General features: G+C 38.9%; 1 protein-coding gene across 1 annotated transcript in view; it reads left to right on the top strand.

The window, feature by feature from the left end:
• The window catches only part of LOC129028718 (E3 ubiquitin-protein ligase HERC2-like), a 150,433-nt gene that overhangs the window by 102,397 nt on the left and 33,889 nt on the right, over nucleotides 1-14,147 (top strand). Inside the window, 1 exon segment of the mRNA XM_063652903.1 lies at nucleotides 9,060-9,216. The gene's annotated coding sequence lies outside the window, so the exon portion shown is untranslated.

Below are 14,147 nucleotides of genomic sequence, written 5' to 3'. Positions count from 1 at the left end.
TTTCGAGGTTACCATGGAGGTGGAGAATGGGGAGAGATGGAAATAGGCAGCTTAGCAGCCACAAAGCTCACTGTTCTTTCTGAGCACTTTTCTTTGATAATTACTGCTAAGATTGTTGCAAGCCTTTGGTTAATTTCCAGAGTTTTAAAAATGTTGGTTCTGACCATTTTTGCTGGTGTTTTTACTGATTTTATGGAGGAGAGGATTTTTCAGAAGTCTTTATCACTTTTGCTTGTTTGTTCAAATTAGTCTCTACAAGAAATTCAAAAATTAGCCAGGCATGCTGGCACACAACTGTAGCCCCAGCTACTCAGGAGGCTGAGTTGGGAGGATCGCTTGAGCCCAGGAGGTAGAGGCTGCAGTGAGCCTAGATCAGCCACTGCACTCCAGCCTGGGTGACAGAGTGAGACCCTGTCTCCAAAAACAAAACAAAACAAAGGAAAGACAACAAAGCATGATGAATGCATTAATCTTTTCTTTACTTACCAGTTTTCAAAACGATGAGCTGTTTGCTAGGATCCTTAAAATGACTGATGTTGTAGTATGCGTCATTTTCTTTCCTTTTTTTTTTTTTTTTCCCCAAGACAAGCTCTCACTGTGTTACCCAGGCTGGAGTGCAATGGGTTGATCATAGTTCACTGCAGCCTCAACCTCCTGGGCTCAAGTGATCCTCCCACCCCAGACTCCCAAGTAGCTGGGATTACAGGCACACACCACCATACCCACATTTAAAAAAATTATAAAATTTTTTGGTAGTGACTGGGTTTCCCTATGTTGCCTAGACTGGTCTCGAACTCCTGGACTCAAGCCATCCTCTTACCTTGGTCTCCCAAACTGCTAAGACTACAGATGTGAGCCACCATGCCTGGCCCCCTCCTTTTTTTTAAAAAAAAAGCTAAATAATAATCCATTGTAGATATATACCAAAAAACATCTGTGAGAACCATGATTTCCAGTAGGTAATTCTCTAGGCCAAGGATCACGAATTTTTTCTGTGAAAGGCCAGATAGCACAGTAAATATTTTAGGTTTATTAAGCTATATGGTCTTCATTACCATGACTCAATTCTGCCTTTGTAGAGCAAAAACAGCCTTAGATAGATATCCATAGATAGATACTTAGGTTGTTTCTTCCTTTTGGCTACTGGGAATAATGCTGCCGTGATCGTGAATGTACCAATATCTGTTTGTGTCCCTGCTTTCAATTCTTTTGGGTATATTCCTAGAAGTGGAGTTGCTGGATCATATGGTAATTCTATGTTTAATATCTTGAGGACTTGCCATACTATTTTCCATGGTAGTTGTACCATTTAACATTTTCACCACCAATTAACAAGGGTTCTTCTCACCACATCCTCACCAATACTTGTTATTTTCTGCTTGTTTTTTTTTTTTTTGTATAATTCTCATCCTAATGGGTGTGAAGTGGTACCTGATTGTGGTTTTGATTTTCAATTCCCTAATAATTATTGATATTGAGCATTTTCATGTGCTTATTGGCCATTTGTATAGCTGTTCTGGAGAAATCCAAGTCCTTTTGTCCTTTTTATTGACTGGGTTGTTTTTTGTTGTTGTTGAGTTACAAGTATTCTTTATATATTCTAGATAATAACCCCTTTCCAAGATGTGATTTGCAAATGTTTCTGCCCATTCTGTGGGTTGCCTCTTCACTCCGTTCATAGTGTCCTTTTGTGCACAAAGGTTTGATTTTGATTTGGTCAAATTTAGTCTTTTTTCATGTGTTTCCTGTGCCTTTAGTGTCATATCCAAGATACCACTGTCTTATTTTTTAACCTTCCTTTTTTAAAGTCTTCAATGTATATATTGGCAGGCTTTCCACATCAGGTCATATAGCTTCTTATCATTACTTTTATCAGTTGTAGAGTATTCCTTAGTATGGATATTCTTGTTTATGTAATCGTTCCCCTATTGATGGACATTTAGGTATGGTTCAGTCTTTCCTTTTACATGTATACATGTTAAAAACAAACAAAAAATCTGGAATGGACATTCGTCAAAGTGTTAGAAGTGATTATCTCTGGGCAATAGGATTAGAAAAAGATTTATTTTGTATTTTTGTTTATCTGCATTTTCTAATTTTTAATAATAAACAGGTATCTCTATTTAATAAAAACTTGCAAACTAGTCAATCAATATATTGATATCTTGTGCTTCACTAATTTCACTCTGGAGAGTTTATCCAAAAAAAATTGTTTTGCGTAAGTTAGACAAAAACATCTGCTTGAAGTAATTCATATCATTGATAATGTTCTAGTTTCATTTAGAAACAGACAATGTTCAGATAGGGGACTAGTGAGATAAAATATCATATATGAGCTTAGATTATTATGTGAACACAAAAATTAAATTATCAGAGTATGTAGCAGTGTGAAAAAACATCTATGAGGACCAGGATTTCCAGTAGGTAATTGTCCAGGCCAAGATCATGAAATTTTTCTGTGAAAAGTCAGATAGTACAGTAAATATTTTAGCCTTATTGAGCCATATGGTCTTCATTACTACAACTCAATTCTACCTTGATGAGCATAAACAGCCTTAATGAATGAATGAGGAGGTGTGGCTAGATTTGGCCCAGGGGCCACGGTTTGCAGACCCTCATCAAAGCACGTGGATTGGTCCACGAGAGTAAAGGCAATTGAGGTAGGCAGTGCATTTACTTTAAACGTTTCTTTAATGTTATTTAAGGGTGTATTTAAATGAAATTATGTAATATTCATCTGCTTTACACATAGTTGGTGATTTCCAAAGATTTATTTATTTTTTTCTTGAGACAGAGTGTCACTCTGTTGCCCAGGCTGGAGTCCAGTGGCACGTTCTCAGCTCATTGCAGACTCCACCTCCTGGGTTCCAGCAATTCTCCTGCCTCAGCCTCCTGGGTAGTTGGGACTACAGGCACACGCCATCACACCTGGTTAATTTTTGTATTTTTAGTAGAGATGGGGTTTCACCATCTTGGCCAGGCTAGTCTCAAACTCCTGACCTCAAGTGATCTGCCCACCTTGGCCTCCCAAAGTGCTAGGATTACAGAAATGAAATATAGTTAAGAATGTTTTGCAGACACCCCCAGTTTTGATTGACTTGCTCATTTTCATGGGCCTTTAGTATACTGGTTTTATTACAGTTGTGTTCTATTCTTTCCCAGGAGAAGAAAATGTAATTGCTGTTCCTTTGGGAAGTCGAAGTGTGAGAATTACAGTGAAAGGACCTGCCCACCTCTATAAGTAGAATTTAATCTTAACATTTTTTAATATCCTGAAGGTTTAGTTAGCCAAAAAAAAGAAACCAACAAGCAAAAAAACTTTCTCTAAGTTAATGGGTAATGTTACCAAACTTGCGTCCACTTACTTGGCACAGCAAAGCTAAACTCTGACATTAGGATTTGCAGCCAGAGACAGTGAAGCATTTATTGCAGAGCACCAAGCAAGGAGAATCAAACAGCTCATGCTTAAGACCTGAAATCCCTGATGTCTTACATGTAAGGATTTTTAAAGATAGGAGATAGAAGTTACAGGCAAAGTCACAAATTAATACATGGAGGCTATGCACTGGTTTGACCTGAAAAGGTGGAATATCTTGAAGTGGGGGCTTACAGACCATAGGTAGATTCAAATATTTTCTGATTTGCAATTGGTTAAGAAAGGGAAGTTTTGCCTAAAGACTTGGAGTCAGCAGAAAAGAATGTTAGATCTGGCCCTTGGGCGTGATCTCCACGTGCCTCAGAGAGAAATGTAGGATGAAGAAAGGCAGTGAGAGTTCAGCCTCAGTTCCCTCTTACCGGAGGTCTCTGTGCCAGTGGATCTATTTGGTGGGGATCTAGATTTCCTGAAAAACTATTCAGGGACATATGTTAAAATGTTATCTTTAGTTTCTATAGGGAACCATACATCCTGTGACTCTAACTTTTTCTGGCTATTGTTTTAATCCACTATTACCTTGTTGCTTGTGAAGTTGCTCATTACTTCTCAAGGCTAGCTAGGTGCCTGGAATTTCTCTTGAAGGAATTCAAGATTTTCCTTTATTTCCATTCTTGGGGTGGTGGTACTCTGTTGGGTACCCCCAAGTATTCTGTAGTGGGCAAAATAGCCTATATAACCAGGGAAATTATCTGTGTTGTACCCTGAATTTTTCTGTTCTCATACCCCAATGGGAAATTTACCTGTTTAAGATTAATCCCCTCATGGGAGAATAAAAACCAAATTTTATGTCAAATAAACTAGTTTTGTATAGGATGGCTGGGTGTGGTGACTCATGCCTGTAATGCCAGCTCTTTGAGAGGCTGTGGCAGGAGGATCACTTGAGTCTAGGAGTTTGAGACAAGCCTGGGCAGCACAGGAAGACCCCATCTCTACAAAAAATTTAAAAAAAATTAGCTAGGCATAGTGGCGCATGCCTGTAGTCCAAGCTACTCAAGAGGCTGAGGTAGTCCAAGGAGTAGCTTGGCTACTGCAGGCGTGTAGTCCAAGATCCTCCTTGAGCCTAGGAGTTCAAGGTTGCAGTGAGCTCTAATTGCACCACTGCAATCTGCCACTCCAGCCTGAGTGACACAGGAAGACCATGTCTCTAAAATAATAATAATACATGGAGAGTAAATTAAGATTTGGGAGTGTTCTGGAGATTTCAGCAAAGTGGGACAAAAAAACCAAAACAAAACAAACTTTAAAATACAAAACCTTATCAGTGAATATGGCTGATCAGAACAAGCCTTGCTGCTAGCACATCACAACTTCCCATCTAGGGGTCCCTGAAGGCCGACACTGGTTTCCCAGAATACTGCGAGTTTGAAACAATAAATAGATGATGGTGATGGTTTCACTCTGGGAATACACTGAAACCATTAAATTATGCATTTTAACAGGGCAAAGTTTATGGCATGCAAATTATACATGGAAAAGATGCTTAAAAATGCAGTAAATGGTCTTGATATTCTCATGATATTAAAGGCCATTCCCCAAAATTCAGCTCCAAAAATAGTTTTATAAATTGTAAAAACAAAATAAGTAAACAGTAAACAGAATAAGTAAAGGTGAACACTTTGAGGCAAAAATTCGTTTATGTGTATATGTTCTGGCATATTCAACATAACTTTATATTCAAGACTGGCGCTCGTCCAAGAACAGGGCTCAAAAGTGTTCTCATTTCTCCAAGAGTGACAAATCTGTTGCTTGGACTATTTTCCTTTCTGAACAATCTCACAATTGGCAGTAGAAGTATTTCTGAAAGTTATCCTTCTTTGCTGATGAATAGAACTGGCTTCATTTACAAAGGACTTAGTTAACATTTCTGAATATCTAAATATAGAAGTGGTTTTATTTCCTGGATTTATACAACTTTTTTCTTAATTTTTATTTGTAAAAGAGATATTTCTGAAATGAAGATTATTTTGCAGTAATAAATCATTCTTTTAACATCCACATTAACTATAACTATCCAAAAGACTGCATTACTAAGAACTGAAAATACCTAGCAACATTAATATCAGTCTCTTTGCTGTGGAGTGAATTTTCATTACAGAATATCCATCTGACATACTGCCTAGAGGTGTTTGTTCAGATCCTGAATTTCCAGTCCTGTCCCAAGCCTGGCCACAGCATTATGGGGAGCACCCAGCCCCAAATTTTCCAGGAGTGCATCCCTTCAAAAATGGAAGCAATAAGCAGATCCCTGCAAAACAGGTTTTATTGTAGCAAAACCTTAGCATTAAATGTGTTTGACTAGCAATAAACTTCAGAAGCCAAGAGGTCATAAACCAAAAACCTCCAATTCGATTGGAAGAATATTTTCCCTTTAAGTCCTATCTAAGGACCATATATAGAGATGTATAAATATAAGCATGGATACAGTACCTAATGACCAATCAAAGGAAATTGACATGAATTAAATTAGCATATACTATATAAATACAGCTCTACTGTACATATAAGTTTGATGTATTTATAACTATGTTAGCCATGCTAAACACTCATTCCACGTTTACCTGACAGTACTTTCGTGGCCTTTAGAATTTAGGAAGACCTCTTGGGGATGGTTACCATGACCCTGCCTTTTTTGAAAGAAGCCTGAACTGATACTTCTCAATGCAAATCCTTCAACTAGAAGCAATTAGAAGCATTCATCATTTTCTAGGCATAATTTCTTTTACAAATAACTAGTAGTGGATTAAAATATTTAAAGGCATCACTAGAGACCTGAGTTGTGAAGATTTGGGGATACAAGAAAGTCTTGATTTCTAATTTTTACTCTTTTTGAGACTACCTATCATATCTTCCTCAACACTTCCCTCCCTCCCCTCAATATTAAGTCTGGAGAGGAGAAAGAAGTTGGGCCGTGGGCAGCAGGAAAGAAGGCTCACACTCTCTTCCCTTAATTCTGGTGGGGATGTTTATAAGCTTCCTGGGGTCTCCTACACACTAACCACCTTGCTGCGGAAACCACAGAGGGTCAGTGAAACCTCTGAGAACCAAAGGGCTTGTGCATGCAGCTCTCACTAGCCATGAATCACACATTGTGAACAACATGGGGCTGCAGTAAATATAGGGAAATGGTGGAAATTAATAAAAACTTAAAGGTATCCATAAGTCAATACATCATCTGAATTGTTGATTGAAACACCACAAACTCCTTTTTTTGTCATTTAAGAGGCACCAGCACAAAGGAGAAGCAAGTTTGCCACCAATAAAAATGACAATTTTAAAGAACTGCATCGGCCTCCACCTTGCCGTGGATTTGGCACAATGGCTTTGTTAATCCAGATTATCAGAATTGTTTGCGTCCATAAACTCTACATTCACCAAATCAGTTTACCAGTCTTTCTTCACCCACCTTTGACTCTGCTTACCCATTTACACAATTGAGGTCAAAACACCTGCTTTCTGCCTCCTAGATAGGCAACCAGTGTTTGTGCTTTAGATAACCAGAAGCCTTTTGAAATACTCAAATTAAAAATATTTTACAATAAGCGTACCATTTAGTGGAAAGCAGAGTGGTTTGGGTAATTTATGTGAACTTGAAAATTGTTTTTGCTACTTGTGTTTTTATATCCGTGTCACTGAGACTCTTAGACACTGTTAAAATAGTGGCTAGATTCTGTATTAAAAACAAAATATCAAAACCAAGTTAACAAAAATGCTGGCCTTTGGTTTAGGGAATGGATATCATAGCAACTGGTCCTCCCTTCCTCCCAGATTACCTTCCCAGATTTTTACACCCCCTGCCCCAACTCTGTATCCCGATCTGCAACTCGGAACACTGTGGTCCAGAAGGTTAGCACAGTGGGAAAGCAATTACTACCCCAACACAGCCGCGAATCCATTGCATGCTACTTGAATTTAATCAAGTCATTTCAGGCTAAATCAGTGTCTAGAAACTTGTATTTTGCATGCCTTCTGTGAGGATGCGTTATGTCCCACTTCATTTTGCGTCTTGATATTGCCTTAATGCTCTTAATGCTCATCGTTTTGTTTTTCTCATTGACTTTAGAGACATCCACCGTAGGGCCCACTTACTATCTCCAGTTCCCCATTTCATTTTTACTGACAACTCACTTTGTAACACTCAGTTTTATGTCTTCATTGGAACTAGGAAATGAATTTAATCTCACACTTTCCAAAAATCTATTGCGGTCATGGAGATCAGGGCCAAAGTGGTTGGGGTTTTGTGTGCCTAAAAGTAGCCAGCATTATTCTTCGACCGCTAGTGACTCCTCCAGATCAAGTAGCTCATGTCCAGCCTTTGAATTTTCCCAGAAAAGTTCCCAGCCTGCCTGTCAGGGATGATCAGGGATGTCTCCTAATGCCTGTTACGCAGTCTGCCCAGGGCACTTGAATTCCTGCAGCTGCTCCAGTGACAGAGAAAAATCCAGCAAATGAAAACAATCAAAGCCCAGCAGGCTATGGATGGAAGCTCCCTAATGCCAGACTATTTTGTCGCATTTTATCAGCTTTCCATTTTTGACCCTCAACGGAGTTTTGGTTCTTCTGTGTTCTTTGTTTGAGATTGTTAAAGACTGGTATGATATCACTGAATCAAGTGTGGGTTTTAGAATAGAGTTGGACCTGAGAGATTGTCTGCTCTGACTCCTCATTTTAGATATGAGGCAATGAAAACCCAAGGCAGAAAGTTAGAGAAAAATACAGGGCCAGAAACGCAGGTGCCCCAGAACCTAGCTGTATATACATTTTTTATTGCCTCTGTCAACGTGAAACCAGATCTACTAAGTATGGTGACACTTAGAAAATAAAAGAAAGAAAAGAAAGAGGGAGGAAAGACAGAAATTTAAATGAAGTAGAAATGCTTTTTTGTTTAAACTGTGATAAGCCAACATTTTTTTCTGTAGGAAATCTTAAAAGCACTTTTGTTCATGTGAAAGCAAATTTGAATAAAGGGGTTTCATGCACAAGGGAGGTCTTTGTGGCAATGCAGTGGTTCTGTATTTTGACTGTGGTGGTGGGTGATAAAATGGCATTGAACTCTATGCACATATTGTACCAGTGGCAATTTCCTGGTTTTGATATTCAACTATGCTTTTGTAACATGTAAACATTAGACAAAAGGGAATGAAGTTTACAAAGGACCTCTCTATACTATTTTTGCAACTTCCTGTTAATCTAGAATTATTTCAAAATGAAAAGTTTTGTTTGATAAAAAGCAAATTTGAAATTTGCTGTGATTTTTGTCTAAAAGAGTAGGCATAAGATCTTTTGAACAAGAAATAAAATGAGTGAACATAGCTTTACTTTGAGTATTAGCTAAATCATGAAAACATATAAAGAAAGAAAAGTTTTCTCTTTCCCCTTATGCTAGAAATGGCTCCAAAGAATTAAGTAGAACTATTTGGGCCTGCCACCCTTGTTAGCTCCTTTTTTATGGGCAATTAAAAATCTGATATATCTATTCCACCAATATCAATTAATGTTTGTAAACTGAGTGGCTATTTTGACATTGTTTTGATATCATATACTGACATTGTGCTTGCTAAAATGTCTTTTGTAATAAAATGCCTTTAAGATTGTTTCTTATTTGAATCGTATATTTTAATTTTAGTTATTGAATCAAAAACACTTCAAGGAAGCAAAGGAGAACACAGCTTTAACAGCCCCGGAGTCTTTGTCATAGCAAACACAACAGTGGAATTTCAGAGGGCTCCGAAAGGCAAACTTTTAAGATTCCAGGACCTCTGATGGCTGATTTCATCTTCAAGGTAGGATGATCTTCTTCATAAACTTCATGTACCTGAATCCCAGAACATCTTGATTTTTAAAACAATAAGTTTGTTTAGCAAGAGGTCATCAATCATTGTTTTTTATACAGAGCATGTGTCATCAATATTTCCATATTGGCAGTCCATTCTTAAAAATTGTTCAGCACTCTTAAATTTCTGCTCCTAACCCTGACAGTTAAAGAACAAACTTCACTTTTATGGGGGAAGGATTGATTCTGTATTTATAATCTCTGGTTGCTTTGTTCAGTTTGTTTGCTGGTTTAAGAAACAGGGTCTCCCTGTGTTGCTCAGGCTGGTGCAGTGGCTGCAATCATAGCCTTGAACTCTTGGGCCCAAGTGATCCTTCTGCCTCAACCTCCCGAGTAGCTGTGTTCAGTTTCAGATAGAGTTTGGTGAAAATGGCCGATGGTTAAATGCACCATATCCTAAACCAGTATTGTGCCGCTGCATGTCTTCTTGCAAAGGAGAGCAGAGACAACAGGGGCTCATTTCTTACCTTCCTTTAAGATGGTTATGCTTGAGGCATCTTTACTTCAACCTTCAGCCCTTAGAACATGCAGTCTTGCAGTGGGCTGATTCAAGATCAGGATTTGCTTCCCCAGATGTTCTATGACAGATACTTGTCACAAGATACCTTCAGAAGAACTCTTCTTCTCTGGAACCATGAGCCTATGTCCCCTTTCTGGATGCTGCTGGGGCATCTTCTCTCATTCAGAGGACATGAAGTATAGTGGCCAATATATTTCCAAGGTGACACAGTTAGATACTCTTCTGATAAATTTGAAAATGCCTAAGAAATGAAAAAGATAGTTCAGTGTGTGGTTTTGCCTTATCCTGTTTCAGAAACCCATTCCAAAATGTAAATGGAAGCTAAAAAATAGCCCCAATTACCAGTTATAGTTTTCTGTATGAAAAAAACCCTTTAGCTTTAAAAAGCTGTCTGTGTTCTACATATTAATTTGTCACGGAATGTTTCACTGAGACATCAGTTGTGTCATCAGAGGAGCATGCACGGAGGTAGATGAGAGTTGCTAACTCATCCCAATCCCTGAGATACAAATTCAGCCTGCAGTGGGACCTGCCAAGTGTTGGCCTGCACAGTGTATTGTTTTGTTTCTGAAACTTTGGATTTTGAATAATCAACACTTAAAAATTGAGAGATTTTTACATCAGAAGATCAGGCTTTTTTTTTTTTTTTCTTCTGCTTCTCTGTAAAAATGGGAAGAGCTTGCATTTTACAATAGCAATAAGTGACTGTAACTGGGGAACAGCTGCCTTCCAGTCTCGGGTCTGCCGTGGTCCACACCACTATGTATTGTGTCCCTAACACTAAAGGCGTAAGTGGTTGGTTGCCATTCATCCTGATCTGGGCATTTATATCATCTGCCTAGCCGCCACAGATAGTTATGTTTCTGACTTCTGTGTCACATCCTTAAAGCATTGATCCAGTAGTCTTCTTAGGCAGTCATATTATGAAAGGTTTTGGGGAAGCCATAATTACCTTTTTTTTTTAAAGTCTCTCTGGTCTATTGTTATGGCATAAATTCTATTTTCTTGCCCTCCTTAGGGCCTTCCTATGTGATTCTCAAGTAGAAAATATACACCACACACACACACACACACACAGACACACACACACACACACACACAGACACACACACACACACTTTTTGTTCTCTTTTAATTACTACTCAGAGAATCTGTATTCTTCTCAAGTCAACTTGGAGGTCCTTGACTGAATAGGAGATATTAATACAATGATGAAATGATGAAAGTACCCACAAAGATTAGTATTTCAAGATACTGTTTGGTTACAGTATCAGCATCAGTAGATCTTAACAATATATTGTTTATTGATACCATTTATAAAAACACATGTAAACTGCATATTTCTATGAGTTTGTATGTACACACACATATATGTATATGTATATTTTTAAAAATAATTTGGAAGGATACATTTCAAAATGGAAACACTAAAAAAAACAGTGACTATTTTAGAGGGGATAACATTTTATAATATCTAATTCTTAAAATAATGTTTAAAAGGAAGAATGTGGCTGGGTGTGGTGGTTCATGCCTATAATCCCAGCACTTAGGGAGGCCAAGGCGGGTGGATCACCTGAGGTCAGGAGTTCGAGACCAGCCTGTCCAACATGACGAAACCCTGTCTCTACTAAAAATACAAAAATAGCCGGGTGTGGTGGTGTGCACCTGTAATCCTAGCTACTCGGGGGGCTGAGGCAGGAGAATCACTTGAACCCAGGAGGCGGAGGTTGCAGTGAGCCAAGATCGCACCACTGCATTCCAGCCTGGGCAGCAGAGCAAGATTCCGTCTCAAAAAAAAATAATTAAAAAATAAATAATAAAAAGTAAATGGAAGAATGAATTCACATATCACGTGCATAATTAAAAATTACTTTACACCTTCTTGCCCGAATTATGTATTCACCTTTTAATAGAGTACATTTAAAAGAAAATGTGTGTGTGTGTGTGTGTGTGTGTGTGTGTGTGTGTGTGTGTGTGTGTGTGATGGAGTCTCACTCTGTCACCCAGGATGGAGTGCAGTGGCACGATCTCAGCTCACTGCAGCCTCCTCCTGAGTAGCTGGGATTACAGGCATGCACCACCATACCTGGCTAATTTTTTTTTTTTAATTTTTAGTAGGGATGGGGTTTCACCATGTTGGTCAGGCTGGTCTCCAACTCCTGATCTCAAATGATCCACCTGCCTTGGTCTCCCAAAGAGCTGGGATTACAGACGTGAGTTACCGCGCCCAGCCAATAGAGTACATTTTAACAGCATGTTCGGTGTACACTGTCTGCATTCATATTCAGTCCTCTATGTTCCTGTCTCTGAGTTCTGACTCTCTCAGATTTAATAAACAGTTCTGGACTTTGACTTCAACTCCTGGAAAGCTTTTGATCTCTCCAGACTGAAAAGGTGTTTTGAAAAATACGTTTATCAAAGAGGGTGTTACATACAACTGTCTGACTCATGCATAAATGGAGCCTCATTTTCATACCTACGGCAATTGTCCCTCATGGATGTGGTGTACTTAGTGGGGGAGAATGTGGCAAAATTGGAGACGCTTATGATGAAGTCAGAATGGCTCTGATGTTGTTTTTTTCCTGACTTGGGAGCTTGTCCAAATAATGTGGGTTTCTAGGAAGTATCCTTTTCCATCAGTTCCTTTGTTTTTTTTTTTTTTTTTTTTTTTGGTTCCAAACATTGTAGTATTTCCCAGCCTGTGTTGTTGCTAAGATAAGGAACTCTTTGCTTCCATTCATCTCCTCCTGGCCCGTCACACAATCAAGTTATGGCTGTACTTTGAGTGGGAGGTTAAAAGTGCCTGTGAGGTCACTGATGACAGTCAGCCCTATGTCCCTGTGTTTCATTGTATCTCTTTCCATTCCAGTCAACCAACAGAAGCTAGTCTATAAACGGAAGACCTGGCTTCCGCCTGAGAGAGGATGAGGCGGTGACTACCAGCCCTGCATATTCAGTGCTCATTTAGCACAGCTGTGGGTGCACTGAGCCAGGTGGAGGCACACGCTTTGCTACAGTTCATGTAGTAGACCTACTTCATGGGCTTTTGATAACTGTACTGTTGAACACTGCTGTATTCTTACATAAAGAGTGACATATGTAGACATCAATGGGATGTTAGGTGGTCTTATAGGTATTGTTGCTCAGATTTTGCAGCTTAGCATCTCACTGTACCAATGAGAAAAAAATTTCTTTTTTCTACTCTTTAAGAAGCTATATTTTCATGGTTGGACCATTCTTGAAAATTGCACATCTCCTTCTTCCAGTGGATTTCTCATTGTATATGCTTGTTTTCCCGAAAATCCTGTTTCCCTTTTTTCATTTTTTTTTTATTTGTATGTAGCTACAGGGCCTCACTATATTGCCCAGTCTGGTTTTGAACTCGTGACCTCAAGCAATCCTCCTGCCTCAGCCTCCCAAATTGCTGGGATTACAGGTGTGAGCCACCATGCCCAGCCCTCAATGACCTGTTTTTCATGGATGACCCTTGTTATAGCACTAAGGGGTATTTTGCATTAGGGCCCTGCTTCTTCAATATGCGCATGTTGCCACCAGGTAGCAGTAGTGAGTCTCGGCTAAGTACAGTAGCTGATGCCATGTGCTTCATTGATTGACAGCGAGATAGACGCTATTCATTCAGTGAGAATTTACTGAATATTTGCATCTATGAGTAGATGTTTGTGAATATCAATTTTAAGTATATTCCCATGAGGATATCTAAAAAAATAAAATTAAATTACTTGGATAAAGACATCTTTCCATGGTTAATTTTTAACTACTATTGGTAGCTTTTCTCATCTTTTAAAATATATATATATCTTCAGGGAGAAGAAAACGTTTCTCTTCTTTGGGCTCTGAAATCTTCCTTTTTCAGCCAGTTGTCTTCTTAGGGATTCATGTTTTTTCCACTCTCATATTTTGTGTTTCTTCAGGAAAATGTTTTCTGATTGCTTTTCTACTAGTCCCCAGTTGTACAATCTCTGTCTTCAGTTTCCTCAGCTCTAGATATCTTTTATGCTGTCAACTCATTAGCCTCTTTTCTTTGTGGGGAGTTATGATAGTATATTTACCTTATGTGGGGATAGAGGATTTGAAACTGCCTGTCTTCGTTCTCTCAAAGAACACATTGGAGGCTTGCAATGCGGTGCAGATCGAGGCTACATTTACACATTCACAGGTGTTTCAAAACTCTGCAAGACACAGTTTTAGAGTCAGTGCCTGTATTAGCTTCACAAGACTGTTGTTAGTGAGTACCATAGCTGAGTGGCCTAAACAGCCGAATTTATTGTCCCACAGTTCTGGAGCCCGAAAGTCCAAAATCAGGGTGTTGGCAGGATCAGTTTCTTCTGAGGGCTGTGAGG

Source organism: Pongo pygmaeus, chromosome 16, assembly GCF_028885625.2.
Source record: "Pongo pygmaeus isolate AG05252 chromosome 16, NHGRI_mPonPyg2-v2.0_pri, whole genome shotgun sequence".
NCBI classification, from domain to species: Eukaryota; Metazoa; Chordata; class Mammalia; order Primates; family Hominidae; genus Pongo; species Pongo pygmaeus.
The sequence above is the reverse complement of the archived record's forward strand: the minus strand, read 5'-3'. Positions and strand labels throughout refer to the sequence as shown.